This window comes from Apium graveolens, chromosome 11 (assembly GCF_009905375.1).
Source record: "Apium graveolens cultivar Ventura chromosome 11, ASM990537v1, whole genome shotgun sequence".
In the NCBI taxonomy this organism is placed as follows: domain Eukaryota; kingdom Viridiplantae; phylum Streptophyta; class Magnoliopsida; order Apiales; family Apiaceae; genus Apium; species Apium graveolens.
In genome coordinates this window covers 177052645-177069551 of record NC_133657.1, presented here as the reverse complement: position 1 = coordinate 177069551, position 16907 = coordinate 177052645, and positions in this window count along the sequence as shown.

Below are 16907 nucleotides of genomic sequence, written 5' to 3'. Positions count from 1 at the left end.
CATTTTGATCAGTTTGATTTCCCAGAATATAGCATTTGCAGCCAAAGACATGAAGAAAATTTAGAGTTGGATTCTTGTCCTTGAACAATTGATAGGGAGTCATGCATCTTGCTTGATTAACCAGGGAAATATTTTGAGTGTAGCATGCAGTATTTACAGCTTCAGCCCAGAAATATGTTGGCAGTTTAGATTCTTCAAGCATTGTCCTGGCAGCTTCAATAAGTGATCTGTTCTTCCTTTCCACTACTCCATTCTGTTGTGGAGTTCTTACTGCTGAAAACTCATGCAGAATCCCATTTTCCTCACAAAATGCTCTCATGACAGAATTCTTGAACTCAGTTCCATTGTCACTCCTGACTCTTCTAACCTTGAAATCAGGATGATTATTGACTTGCCTTATGTGATTGATGATGATTTCACTAGCCTCATCTTTAGACTTTAGGAAATATGTCCAAGAGAACTCTGAGAAATCATCTACAATTACTAGGCAAAATCTTTTCCTTGAGATGGACAACACATTGACTAGTCCAAACAAATCCATGTGTAGCAGTTGCAAAGGCTCTTCAATTGTTGAATCAAGTTTCTTCCTGAATGATGCTTTAATCTGCTTCCCTTTTTGGCAGGCATCACACGGTCCATCCTTAGAAAACTCCACTAGAGGAATGCCTCTAACCAGTTCTTTCTTTACTAGCTCATTCATGGTCTTGAATTTTAAATGGGATAGCTTCTTGTGCCATAGCCAACTTTCATCCTGACTTGCTTTACTGAGAAGACAAGTAACAGATTCTGCACTAGATGAGTTGAAATCAGCTAGGTACACATTTCTTTTTCTCACACCAGTGAGAACCACTTTGTTGCTTCTTTTGTTAGTCACAACATAGGCTTCTGAGTTGAAGGTTACTGAATTGCCTTTCTCACAAAGCTGGCTGATACTCAACAAGTTGTGTTTGAGACCATCCACTAAGGAAATCTCCTCAATGATGACATTGTCCTTTGAAATTAAGCCATATCGCACAGTATGACCCTTGCTGTCATCTCCAAAAGTAATACTTTGGCCAGCTCTCTCCTTGAACTCTGTGAGCAGGGTAGAATCACTAGTCATGTATCTTGAACAACCACTATCCAAGTACCATAGATTCTTTCTGTTTCCCTGCACACATCATAATCAAATCAAGTTGATTTTGGTACCCAAGTTTCCTTGGGTCCTGCCTTGTTATCTTTCTTTTTCTGTTTCTTAGGCTTTATCTCATTTGACTTGGGGATATCAGATTCATCCTTAGTCATTTGAGTTGGGCCTTTGAAACCATTCATAATAACAGAATTATCATGCATACTTTGATTAACAGGGAATGGCATGCTATTAGTGAACATGTTATTCCAGTAAGGCATGCTAAATGGCATTTGTGGCATACTAAATGCAGCATAATAGGGATTAGGTTTAAATGGCATATTAGCAAACTGTGCATTCATATTAGGTGTAGACATAGCATTCATAGGCATGGGAAGTATGGCATTCATGTTGGGAAAGTGAGGTGGCACAAACATGAAAGTAGGCATAACAGATTTGCAATTAACAGACAGATGATTTACACTACCACACTTGACACAGATTTTTCTTGGAGCATATTTATCAAGTGTGTAGTTATTGTGTTTGTTAATTCCTACTTTACCATTTCTATTATTTTTCTTTTTAGCCTCTCTTTTAACCTCAGTCTTTTCAAGTCTATCACTTAATTATTTACAGTCATGTGACCAACATTAGCCTTTTTCCTTTAAAGAAAAGCGCCTAGAGTCGGCTCCCGAAGGATGTTCTACAGACAAGGTTTCCCGAAGGAAGTTCTTGCTCACAGAACACCTTGCATGCCATCTTTAAACTCAACAGGTAAAGAAAAAGAAAAAACCGAACACTCTAGGTCAGCTCCCGAAGAACGTTCTATAACCAGAAACCCCCCCAAAGGGAGTTCTTGCCCAAGAACACATCGCATGCCATCTTTAAACCCAGTTGGTGACCCAAAAAGAGGGAAAACAACCAAGAAAACTGCCTATTATCTACCCAGAAAAAACACCCCTTACACAATAACACAAACCAAGAGTGTTAGGTCCCAATATGTTTGTAGAAGGGGGGGTTGAATACATACTATACCGTTTAATCGAATTTAGTGCGATATAAAAAATTGAAACAAAATTCAAGTTAAATAAAAATATTATTAAATTTGAAAGGTGTTACAACAACGGTATCGATTACAAGGGATTAATCTCAAATTAATTATCACAAATCTAGAATAAATTCGATATAAACATTTTCTATTTTTGTAATAAAAAGAATCAAATGCTAAAAACAATTTGAGATTAAGTTCTAGGGATTTTGATCCGCTAGATAGTTACACAAGAACAAGAGAATGATTTCTAGTGGTTTGGATTTAACTTTACTAGCTAGAAATATATGATCTTGAATTACAGTTTGAGAGATGAGATGTTTTGTTCTGCGGCTGCTCTGTTCTGTTCTTGAGTAATTGATTGTATTGAATGTCTTCTGCTGCTTCTGTCTTTTATATTTTAATCAATAGAATCCACTTGAACTAGCATGACTATCTGAGAATTGGCATGACTTTCGGTGAGACAATCCATTGAGCTAGCAAGACAATCTGTTGAACCACCATGACTTTCGGTGAGATAATTGAATGAACTAGCAAGACTCTCAAAATGAACTGGCAAGACAATCCTCCTTCCAGTAGAACTTTCAGTGAGACAATCAGTAATGGCCTGGCATGACAATCGGTATGACAATCCAGATTGTCATGCCAATTCAATCTCAATTGTCTTACTGAATTAAAACTGATTTTAATTCAATTATAATTCAGAAAATTCTTAATATTAATTCAGAATTAATTAATCAATAAATTAATCTTTGCAGATTTAATTTATTTTCTTAATTAAATTATATGACTTAATTAATTAATAGAGAATTAATACTACTCTTGAACAACAACCATTCTTCTGAAAATCTTTTGAAAATTACTGTCAATTATGAATCAATTCCACCACTTCAATGTTGACACTCGATGTACTGTCTGGTTCATGAGTGACTAACTTTCGTGGCGTTTCTTCATGTCATGACTTTGATAACTTGATTTTCTTCAGATTAAATCCCTGTAATTATCAGGTACCCTGACAAGATCTCTGTCATTTGATTAAATCCACAAACACCACAAGTTATAGTCTCAGAGATGAATATCCAAAAAATAATCACAAGTCATTTTATTCCACAATTATATGCCAATACACCTTAAAAGGGTTTCTGAATAAATTTACATTTCTTTGCCATTATTACAATTCATAAATATACATAAATCCGGTTCATCGATAGTTGAAAACCTAGCCTATTGGTAGCTCCTACCTCAGCTACGGCGGCATCAACGCTTCCAGCAAACTGCGGAACATTTTCTAACTGCTTGCGAATTAGAAGCTTGGTCCTGTTCATCTTGTCTAGCTGATGTTGTGCGATGAAAGAAGAAAGCAAGGGTGAGCAACAAGCCCACCAAAATAATATGTATAATGATTTACAATATATAAGCATTTTCATAGTACTTATGAAAGTCATGGTCAAGAAGAAATGAACCAAGTTTGATATCTTACCGCGACCAAGTCGCAAAATATTCAGTATATATGTATATATATCTTTTCACAATCTTTGAAATCCTCTGACATGTATAATATACACAAAGTTCCCGTTTATAACTGTATAAAATATCGTTCCAAGGTGATCTCATATATCTAACCTTGTCTCAACATTTTTCCGAAAATCTTTGACATGCACAAGATAATCATTTACTAGATATAAGTTTAAAAGATGAAGTTACAAGATACTCCAATATACTTATATCCGAATACTACTTGAACTACCACCGTTCAAGTTATAATCAGTTTCAAAAGTTCATCACCCAGATGAGACTACAAGATAAGACTTGAATAGATTCAATCCTTGAAATGTCATTATAAATAATGAAGTTACGAGATACTTCATTAAGTCCCGATATATATATACATATATATATATACATTTCATACACTCCTTGAAAACCTCTGTTATGAAAATTATAAACAGAGTTGCAATATCCAATGAATTTTGGAAAGGAGAAAACCTTGGCATAAACCTAATATCTTGCTGATCAGGCAAAGATACCAATAAATAACCTTTTCTACTAGTAGATGGATGAATCCCCCACCGGTCATCACCCTGGCCACATAAGGACCTTGTGCTGGACCGCCACCCGGCCTCTTACGCGTTGATGGACTGCCACCCAGCCACTTACACTTTGATAGACCGTACCCCGGCCTGTCGCTAATTCCGACTCAATTAGATGGACTTACTTCCCGAACGTTGGGCAAGTAATCAAATTGTTTTCTCAAAACAGCAACCACGTTGCGAATGTAAAATACACCACAGAGCCGGATCCCCCAGGTTTTGAGCGAGTATTTAAATCCCCTTCGAAAGGAGGATCTTAAATATAAAAGAATGAGTTTTGGGATCCGCCCTAACTTTTAGAAATCATTTTGAAGACTCGAAAACATTTTTAAGAATGTTTGGAGTACTACTGATTTATTAAAATAAATCAGTCCCGATATATTAGAAAATATATGAATATTATCATTTAAATAATATTCCCATAAGGATAATCCTTATAAAAATAATCGAAGTAGAAGTGTTAAAACTCATACTTGAAATGAATATTAAATAACCAAAGATATACTTATACGAAAGTACTATCTTTATTTGAATAATCAAAAATAAGTTTGATTATCGAAACATTATTCTTTAACAAAATAAAGAATATTATTTAATAAAATAAGCAGAGTCATAAGCCCTCGAATGAATATTCAAAATAATATTCATTAATAAAATAAACGGAGTCATAAGTCCTCGAATGAATATTCAAATAATATTCATTAAATAATATAAAGTTATCGAATAAACCTTATTCGATTAATAGTTTTTAAAACTATTCATATATATATATATATATATATATATATATTATACTCGGGAGCCTCGCCTACCGGTTTTTAGAAAAAGTTCACCTTTTGATCCCCTATACTAAGGGTATACTCAAATACCGCTTATCTCTAGCATAGGTATTATGCAACTAATAAGCATTTGAACCAACAAATATATAAATCAAGAATACGAAACCGGCATGCATATATACCATATCACATGCTACAATATATCGCAAGAATTTGCTAATAACAAATATGCATTTATCACAAGATCATGCATATACACATATACATCACAACAACAGTTATACGGGTAGAAAACTTGCCTGAGGGACTGGGGGTTACAAATGGCTCGGGACGAGTCTGGTAACCTATAAACAACATGTAAGTTGGAATTAAACCAAAGTCACTTGTAAATCTATACTTTAATCCAAATTAGACTCTAACGCTCGCTTTGCGCTTACTGATTCTCTTAAGTCGCTCGAGTACCCTCGGCTCCACCATTTTTAATAAATTAACCATTTCGAGTTTTAAGGCGATTATTTCGCGAGTACCTTACCAACTGCCTAATCCACTTAACATAATTGTTTCATACTCCAATTAGTCTTTAAGGTCTTTAACCTATGTTTCAAAGTAAGGCGAGGGGTAATGGTTCGTTCGCGAAACGTCGTTACTTAAAACGGCCGTTTCTCCTAAACCGTACATCGGAATCAAATGAACCACATATCAAAACGAAGCTCGTAACATGAACTATCTAAACATGGCCATGGTCAAAACCTAGCAGGGAGTTCTCGGGTCCTAATGTTAAGAACAAAAACAGCCTAAAGTAAATCGGACATTACGACGGCTATGTTTACACGATTTCCCAAAATTTTACCAACCAATTCAACACCAAACCATCACCAATCAATCCCAATACAACCATGTGACCATATCACTCATCAACCACTTTAAACCATTTAAACCAAGCTCAAATTATACCATGAATCATCAAGAACAACTAGTGCTACTTTTTAACTCCAAAATCAACAAAAGCACTTAACCACCAAGATCTCAACATGACAAAACAACTACTACACTTAATCTCTCATTCCATCATCATAATCATTTATACCAATCAACTAAATGCTAAGATAATGAAGAGTTATACCTTCCTTGAAGCTTTTAATTCATAAAAGATCCTTGGAATGCCCATGGAAGCCTTAATCTAACCTCCTACAAGCTTGTTCTTTCAAAGAAATCAAGAACACAAAAATTAATTTCAAGAAAGTACTATTCACCATCTTCTTGAATGATTTATAGGAAATGCTAGGAAAGGATTTTGAAACTAAGATTCCTAGGAAGTATGTAACTTAACTAGGAGAAGCTAGGATAATTACCTTGTAAATTAGCAAGTGGAGGAGCTTGGACTTCCCATTTCTTAAGAAAAGGGGCCGAGAGCTTCAAGAAGAAAAAAAAGAAGAAGAAGTCAAGTTGTGTATTTTGTGATTTGTTTTGCTTGCCTTGGTTGGTTGATTTTGTTTTGATTAATTACTTTTAACCATGGTGAATTTTGTGTGGTCTAGAATCAACCAACACTTCCTTCACTTTTTGTCATGCTCATGTCATCCCCTTATGTCATCATCCCACACTTGTCCTCTTCTTGTTGGTTTGATGACATCATCCTCACTAACCTCTTTGATTTGCTTCTAAATACTTGGCTAATGACCGCTGATCTGTTATACGGTTCGCTTAACTTTCGTTCTCGTTTATCGTTTGAGGGATCATACCCGGGATCTTATTACTTGGGCTCCCTTAACCTTTCTCAATACATTGTATTCCTTTTATGATCCTCTCTTAAAATCCTTGAATTTAAATCCTTTTTATCCTGTTACCTTATACTCAATTCTTTCGGTATCTGGTGGATTTTCGGGAAAAATCAAAGTGTTCGGATTTGGATTCTGACGATCTTTACATACACTTATATCCCATATAAAGTACTAATAAGATCTCAGAATAACAATAGAAGAACCCCTACATAGTGTGGCATGAAAAGTTTTCTTATTCAGCATAATCAGCAAAATCATTATTCTTAAGGGTTTCAAAAATTTCCAAAAATTGGGGTTATTACAAAGGACATTCTTGGAGATCGAAGTCTGTTCTTGCATACCGAAGGAATCTAGGTGTAACACTCCCAAAAAAATACTCTCCATATTATCTGTTATTTGAGATGTTAGGCCCAAATAGTTTAAGTTTTTTCTCCGACCAACGTGATCGCGAATTGCCAACATTTACCTGGCGTGGTAACTATTTTACCAGCCATATTTATCAGCTAAGCCGACTTGTCAATTTTTGCCCTAACCGACTCCGCAACACTTTCGACCAGTCGACTCAAATTTTAGCTTGACTTGAAAACATTTTTTATTAATCGACTGGTCAATTATTACCAGGGATGAACAAAACCCAATCAAAACCGAAAAACCGAATCGAACTGGTAAAATTCAGTTCGGTTTTAGTTTTTTTTTTAAATTTCGATTATTTCAGTTTTAACCAAAATAAAACTTGTTCGATTTTTCAAAATATTGGTTCGATTTTAACCGAATTATATATATATATATACAATACACGGATGTTTTAAATAATTGTAATTTTATTATTATTACTATAATATTTTATTACATATATTTGCTAAAAGATTAATTATGTCCATAACGCCCTCAAACTTCGAGTTAGGAATTAGGACCCACGACACATTTATAATAAATAAACTATGCAATAACAACATTATAATAAATCCTAAAAATCTTCAAGGACTGATACAGGATAAAATATGAAACAAGATTACAACTACTAACCAGAATAATAATTATTTTAATAACCCTTTTTAAAATATTATAAATTACAATTCCGATTTGGAATTGCCAGATAACCCAGTTATATCTGTACTCAAAGATTACATTCCCAAAAATATCCAACGATTCCTCATATACGAAAGCTACCTGATCTGGCACCTAAAACCTAACGGTACGGAAGGGACTGTTATAGACACTCTTTCGAGCGATGCGCCCAGTTCTAACCATCTTCTTGCTTAACTGTCAAAGTTAGATCAACACAAAATAATATGAGCTACAAGGCTCAACAAGTAACTATAAGAACAATTCTACATATCAATAATGGCAGTAACTTAATGGTAGTAAAATTAGATCTCCGGTTTAGGGTTTTAAAGGCTCAAGATAATGGTCTGGGAGTATAAAGTCATTGTATTGAACAAATCTTTTATAAGAAGGTTTCTATAAAAATATGGAAAGTCTCATGATCACTTTTAAAAATCAAATCATAATGTTCATAGGGTTAGTTTTTAAGGCACGATAAAATCTTTATCGTTTATTACTATAAAATAAACATTTTTCGATTGAATTATCCATCTTTAAAACATTATACGGGTGATGAGCCCGTACTCACCTCAATTCCGGTCATAAGGCACCTAAGGCACTATATTGGCCTTTATTATTGGACTAGCCCCGCTAGCCTCTTACTTAGCTAGACTAGCCCCACTAACCTCTTACGCACATATGAAATCTTTAAGAATCCAACGAAACCATTATATCGGAAAAGTCATTATATTTCTAAAACTTAATTCTTTTTAAATCATTTAACAACCTTTGAAATTATTTAGACTCTTTCAAGTCAAAAAAATCATTCTTAATTCCATTTCAGGAATTCTAGTGGGGTAAACGAAGGTATAAGGAAGAAACATCAGCTAATGTATGTTCAAGGTTAAGCAAAGGTATTAACAGTATGTGTAAAGCAAAGGCTATTACCGACGCAGAGTGTCAACAAGCATAAGTATTATTAACATAAGATCTAGGTAGGTATGGGTATTCAACGGTGAGAATGAAACATTAAAAGTATGGGATGTATAAGTATTCAAAAGAAACGGGCTATTCAATGGTATATCAGGTATTTCGGTAGCAATACCAATGCTCAACTTTCTTTACCATTTCATATCATAATAATTTCCCTTAACATTTCGTATCATTCAACATTTATAAGAAAAGGAAAAGTTACTTGCCTCATATGCTTTTCTTTTTCACAGAGATCGGGTTACTGCCACCTAGGACTTCCTTTCCTTTCCTAGTTCGAATGTCCTCGCTTTCCAAATCTACAATATAATAATAAACCCTAGTTAGGGACCTTATAAACATTCGACATTTCTCTAAACGTCTAACTTTACTACCTTTTCGATTAATTATAACCCAACTTATATTCTTATAAATAACTTTTGACCACATTGATCACGTAACACAAAATATATCTTATGCTTTAATTCATCTCGTACCAACTCATTACACATAAACAAGTAATCACATATATACCATTATTCCTTAACGCTTTACTTTTATTGTATAACCATATATGCATATTGTTAAACGATACACAAAACACTTTAACTCAACACTTATATATCATTTATAATCCTACCGAACAGTATGACATATTCGTAATTACTCTTGCCATTTAATTAACTCCACACAAGAACAATTCACAAGTCATAGAATTATCAAATCCAACTTTACAAAATACATTTATATTTGTCCAATTTATAATCGTATTACAAATTATAATTAACGAACCGAACATATATGCATCGACTAAAATTCTCAATATTCGAAACTAATTATAATTAATAAAATCTAAAAGTTTCTAAATCATAGCATGCATTGATATCTCAAGTAATCAATCACAAAGTCGAAATATATGCACTAAATATACGATACCCAAACCAAAAATTATTAAAAAACGAATTCAAAACCATATCCCATTTCTGAAACATCCTAAATTCATATTTTCACGCTTGCAACTTGATTATAACATCGAAATTAACATGCAACCCTTAAAACATACAAATCGAATTTACTTATCGAATTAACATGATAGAAACCGATTAACTTAAAAATTTTGAATAATATAATTCTAAAAATTATTCAAACATCACATCCAAATACAAAAATGAATTTATATTGATTATCAGGGCTCAGTTAAAACATTATGTTCCACCACCGGCTCGCCAGGGATCACCGATGGTGGCGGCAAAGTCTCGGTGGTGTCCAACTTGGGTTTCCACTCGAAAACTCCACCGATACAATAAAATAACAGTACAATCGTGTTTATCATCAAGAATCAACCATGAAATCAACAACCCGATCAAATATAAATGTATTTTATGAAGTTGGATTTAATAATTCTATGGCATGTAAACTTGTTGTTGTTTGGAATTAGTTAAATGGTTAGAGTAATTTTGAGTAGGTCATGCCAAATTTTCGGCATGATTATAAACTATATATATATATATAGGATTAAAGTGTTTTTTGTATCGTTTAACAATGTGCATATATGGTTGAAGGTAAAGCGTTAAAGAATCAGAGTATATATATATAATTACTTGTTTATGTATAATGAGATGATACGAGATGAATTAAAGTATAAGATAAATTTGTGTTATGTGATCAGTGTGGTCAAAAGTTATATATATAAGAATATAATTTGGGTTATAATTAATCGAAAGGGTAGTAAAGTTAGACATTCATAGAAACGTAGAATGTTTATAAGGTCCCTAACTACGGTTTATTGTTATATTATAAATTTAGAAAGTGAGGACATTCGAACTAGGAAAGGAAACGAAGTCCTAGGTAGCAGTAACCCGATCTCTGTGACAAAAGAAATCATATGAAGCAAGTAACCCTTCATTTCTTATGAATGTTGAATGATATGAAATGTTAAGAGAAATTGTTATGATATGAAATGGTAAAGAAAGTTGATCATTGATATTGCTACCCAAATACCCGATATACCTTTGAATTGCCTGTTTTTTTGAATACCTATAGATCCTATACTTTTAATATGTCGTTCTCACTGTTAAATACCATACCTACCTAGATCTTCATGTTAATAATACCTATATTTGTTGACACCCTGCGTCGGTAATAGCCTTTGCTTTACACATACTGTTTATACCTTTGCTTAACCTTGAACATAATTTAGCTGATATTTCTTCCTTATACCTTCGTTTACCTCACTTGAATTCCTGAAATGAAATTAAGAATTATTTTTGACTTGAAAGAGTCTAAATAATTTCAAAGGTTGGTAAATGATTAAAAAAGAATTAAGTTTTAGAAGTACAATAAATTTTCCTATATAAAGGTTTTGTTGGATCACTAAAAATTGGATATGTGCGTAAGAGGCTAGCGGGTCTAGTCCATCTAAGTAAGAGGCTAACGGGGCTAGTCCAATATTAAAGACCAATATAGTTCCTTAAGTACCTTATGACCAGAATGGTGGTCAATACAGGCTGATCACTCGTATTATGTGTAAAAGATAGATAATCCAATTGAAAACTATTTATTTTATAGTAATGAATAATAAAGATTTTAATTGTGCCTTAAGAACTAATCCTATGAACATTATGATTTGATTTTCAAAAGTGATCGTGGGACTTTCCATATTTTGACAGAAACCTTCGTATAACAGATTTGCTCAATCCAATGACTTTATACCCCCAGACCATAATCTTGAGCCTTTAAAACCCTTAATCAGAGATCTAATTTTACTACTATTGGGTTACTTCTAGATGATTGATATTTAGAATTGTTCTTATAATTACTTGCCGAGCCTTGTAGCTCATATTGTTTTGTGTTGATCTAACTTTGGCAGTTAAGCAATAAGATGACCAGACTTAGGCACATCACTCGTAAGAGTGTCTCTATCCGTTTCTTCCTTACCATTAGGTTTCAAGTGCTAAATCAGGTAGCTTTCGGATGTGAGGATTCATTGGATATTTTTGGGAATGTAACCTTTGAGTACAAATACAACTGGGTTATCTGGCAATTCCAAATTGGAATTGGAATTTTTAATATTTTGAAAAGGGTTGTAATAATAATAATTATTCTAGTTAGTAGTTGTAATCTTGTCTCATACTTTATCTTGTATCGGTCATTGTAGCTTTTTGGAGTTTATTATATTGCTGATTGTATAGTTTATTTATTATAAAGGTTTCGTGGGTCCTAATTCCTAACCTCGAGTTTGAGGGCATCACAAGTTGGTATCAGAGCTACAAGATGTAGCCCTGAGAAAAATTAGGATAAAAAGGTTTTAGGTTAAACTTGATAGTAAACGAGTGTGTTCGACTCATATAGAGTTTAGTTAAGGCTATTGGTATTAATCTGGAGAGTTAAGTTAAATTAGGAAGTTGGGTCGGTTTTAGATTTGAGATAACCCTAATGCTATTTCTTGGTTGCATATTTTATGTTTGATCCCAGGACCTAGATAGCGGTACCGATGGTAGTGATGTTGTTTCGACCCCTCCTATTAGCCCTCCTTGCTCCCATGTAGATGCCCCTCTACCCCATCTGAGGAGCCCTTGTACATTAGTTCTGATTCTGAGGAGGATCCATCTGAGGATACAGATTCCCCTATGCATGTTTCACCTATGGTGCCACCACATGAGCACACATATATTAGGGCAGATTCTCTAGTTCCCATGCCTGAGTCCCCAGTTCCTTCTAGGGCCACTACCCTTCCTATGCATGCTCATTATGATACTTATTTGGCTAGGGATTGTGACTTTGTGTTTGCTCGTATACCTGAGTTGCGAGCCCTTGTGGATAGGATGGCTTACGAGTCCCACCAGAGGATGATGGTGCTAGAGCTAGAGTGGCATGTTCGTATTGGGATGGTTGAGCAGAATGCGTGCCGACATTTGGATGAGGGTCCTTCTTCTAGTGATGCTACAGCTGAGGCCCACAGAGTTCATAAGCTTTTGAGGTGGATGCTTTCAGTATTGAGGGAGATCCTTGATCGTGATCTCTAGATTTGAGATGATAGTTGGTTGCATACGGGACAACTCGTGGAGCCTATAGTTTGTTGTTGTTATTGTTATTGTTTTCAGTGCCAGTAGGCTTAGGGTGACTTGGTCAGATGACGGGTTTTTCCCATTATGTTGTGGTAATTTCTAGTATGTAGTAGTTGTTGCAATACTAGTGGCTAGTTATAAGGTAGGGGTAGATAGGGTGATATTTTCCAGCTTTTCCCTTATTTAACCCTACCTATGTTGTTATACTTTATTTATGGAACTTTTTGTTGTTGTATCTTCAACCTTTTGACTATCCATCCACGTATCTTTGTGTATTCGTTATTGTTCCCTAGTTTTTCAACCGTGACTATAGCTTGTTATCCATCATTCTTGTATAGTATCTCTGTTTAACATCTTTGCATTAAATACCCTAATCTCTTGTCATGTGAGAACCCTATCTGATGAGCGAATTAAGTAGTGATAAATTGCATGTGCAAAAGGTTAAAATTTGAAAAAAAGAGTTTTATGAATCACTAGTCTAAAGGGTTTATTATGAGAATGCCATACTATTATATTAATAAATAATTGCTCATCAGACTCAAGAAATAATTAATCCACTAATCAACACAGATGAAGAAAATCAAAACCAGAACCAATAACAGAAGCAAGACAACTCTGTGATGGACCAACTTCTTCAACTCATACAACAGCAAATAGCTGCACTTGCTCAACAGCAACCCCCATCACCTAGAACTAGTAATTTTAAAACCTTTCAGTCTGTCCATCCCCCATAGTTTGTAGGAGTAACAGACCAGATTAAAGCAAAGTCTTGGCCAAAAGAAATGGAGAAAGCCTTCGAATTAGCTGAGGTTAAGGATGAGAAGAAGGCTGAATATGCAAGTTATTATCTAAAAGATGAGGCAAGTTTTTGGTAGGAATATACCAAAGCACTACAGGAAGAAGGAGTTATTTCATAACATAAATTTACAGAATTATTGTTAGAAAGTTATTTACCAAATTAAATGCAAAATCAGTTAGAGCTGATGTAACGACCGAGAAATTACGCTTGTATTATATCATAATAAAGATAAATGATGTGTATTATTATGTGATTAAATGTGTTGAGTCATTAAACCCTAACTGCTATGTGTTACGTTTTGTCTGTTTTGATCCAAACGTGTTTTGGATATTTATTGAGTGTTCTATCGTAAGTTATATATTTTATATCAAAACCCGTACAGCTCAAAACCATGTTTTAAAAGCTCGTATTTCAAATAAAATTATTGGCCCTATTTTTCCAAAAATGCCCTATACCATATCGCTATTCTGAACCCCTAGACGTTTTATAAATTTACCTTTTTCGCGAAAAATGACTTTTCCGGACCCCTTCGGGTACCAAAAGCCCCACAAAAATCATATTTTTATTTTTATATGATCATGAAATTATCATACATAATTTTTCTTTGCATTTTTTTAATATTCACAATTTTTGGGAATTTTTAGCATTAATTTTGTATTTATTGGATATTTAAAAATTCATTATTAATACCCAAAAATTATAAAAAATGGGGCCAAATATTTTTATTAGGAGTGTAATTAGCCCCTTAATTTTATTTAGGGGTATTATTTTCATAAATATAAATAGCTGATTTATTGATAATTAATTAGTTAATTAATCATAAAAAAATCAGAAAATCCCCAATTCTCTGAAATTAGGGTTTGGAGTTCTTGGAATCAAACAAGATTTTGATCGTGTTTCTGTTCACCAAATCAGTCATGTGAGTAACCGTTTTGAAGCTTATTGAATTCTCTATTCGATTATGTGATTGATTTTGTTATTTGATTACTCGATTTTAATTTTATATTTTCGGGTTTGTTTCTCAAATTCGGGTTTTGATTTTGGTTAGTTGTTAGAAGATTTTGATGCTGTAGTTGTGTAGATCGTCGTTTTAGCAATCGAACGGCACCGGTTTCGCGTTCGTTGGCTTCGGTTTCGTGCTCGCCGGAGAAGTAACGCCGCCGCCGTGTTCTTAAACTTTCCGGCGACGTTTTTGACGGAACGACGAAGAAGAAGAAAAGGGAGTGGTCCAGAGATGTTGTGGATTGAAAACCCAGAAGAAATTGACTGGAATCGCGACGTTTGGACGATGTTTACTCACCGGAACGACCACCGGCGGCGGAGCCGCGGTGGCTGTTCTTCCCGACTCGATTGGGTTGGGGACGACCCGGTAACCCCGAAATTGCAACCCGGTTTCGATCCAAAAACCTTAAATCTGATTCCCTGTTTCCTGTTTCTGAAATATTATTTATTTATTTATATTTATAAAATCCAAATTTAGTTTTTGTAATTCTAAAAATCTAATAAAAATTAGATTTAAATTCTAAAAAATATTATAATTAATTTCTAAATTATTTTATTAATTTAGAAATTCGAATTTAATTAATTAATTAATTATTTAATTATTTATCTAATTATTTATTAGTTATCCAATTAATTAATAATTAGGTAATTAATTAATAATTAGGTAATTAATTAATAATTAGGTAATTAATTAATAAATAAGGATTAAAAATAATTAAATAATAAGATTAATAATCCGATAATTAGTTAATATTACGAGTAACTCGTATTTATACGAGTAATGATTCAATAATTAGAATTAGTATTCGAGCGATAATTTATTCGAAGAATATCGTAATAATTATTCGTATCGAATAATTAAATACAGTTAATTAATTGATTAATTAATCGTATAAGTATAGTAATAATAGTGATTCGATAGTAGTCGAGAATCGCGAGTAGCTCGTATTTATACGAGTAGTTAATCGTTGAGTTAGATTATAATTCGAGTAATTAGTATTTATTCGATAAATAGTGTATCAGTTAGTTGTATCGATTGTTTATTTATAAATAATCGATCTGATCGAGTAAGTATTATTAATTTGTAAATAATTGTAATAAATAGTAATTAATCCTAATAATTATGGATTAATTATTTTAAAATATAATAATTATTGTTAATTATTTAAAAATGTAATTAAGGATTCTTTAATTATAATTAATTATTTATAATTAATTATTAATTAATTAAATCTTGTTTAATTCATAATAATTAAACCGTTAGTCCGATTTGAGCGAAACGAAGACCCCTAGACTCAAAAAAATGAAACGAATCCAATAAAAATAATTGTAAGTTATAATTTCATCCGGAAGAGAGTGGTCTTGTGATAATTAATTGTTCATAGGCCCTATTAGGGGTGAAATCGAGTCAAATAAATCACGAAAAATTGCAATAAAATCAGATAAGGCTAGTTAATATAGATATGAGTCTAGTATCGATTCCAAAAATATTTATAAGTCCAAAAATTAATTATGTGCTTTATGTGCTATGTGCTTTACGTGGTTATGTGAACCTTACGTGCTATATAATTATATGTGTATATATGCGAGTCAGATAGAAACGCATGGGTAGACTGATAAGGTTACGTGGTATCAATTCGAGATACACGTATATAGTAAGTTATCTAAATGACTATCTTTCTATGATTGGTTCAGTGTCAGCAAGGCAGAGCAAGCTAGAGACCGAAGGTGGTGAGTTGAACCAGGTTAAGTACGCGCAAGGCAAGTTTTCCCCTATTCTAAATTCAGAATAGTGAATTATATATCATTTTCCCATATCAATTATCTTTGATAAATTTTGTTCATATACACTGTTACGCAATTATTGAATCTTATTTCTATTTCACTTCGATTCTTGATTTCTCCCAATTTATTGAATCCTTTATTCGTATTCCTATACTTTTACCCTTGTTACATATACTTTGATATATCCTGATATTGGAATACATCAAAAGCATTCTGATTATTCCGGATGCTAAGCTTTGGACTGGATGGTTACGATGTGGACTGGGTTTTACCCAGACCTTTAATTAATAGGCCATAGTTGCCTGAGTACTCCTTATGTTGGTTGGGTCTATGCAGTTGGGTATAGATCCGCACTGTATCCTGACTGATCAGCAGGTTATAGTGCATATGTTGGTTCTTATTTCCAGTCTTGTTCATTTAGTACTCGCCAGTGTT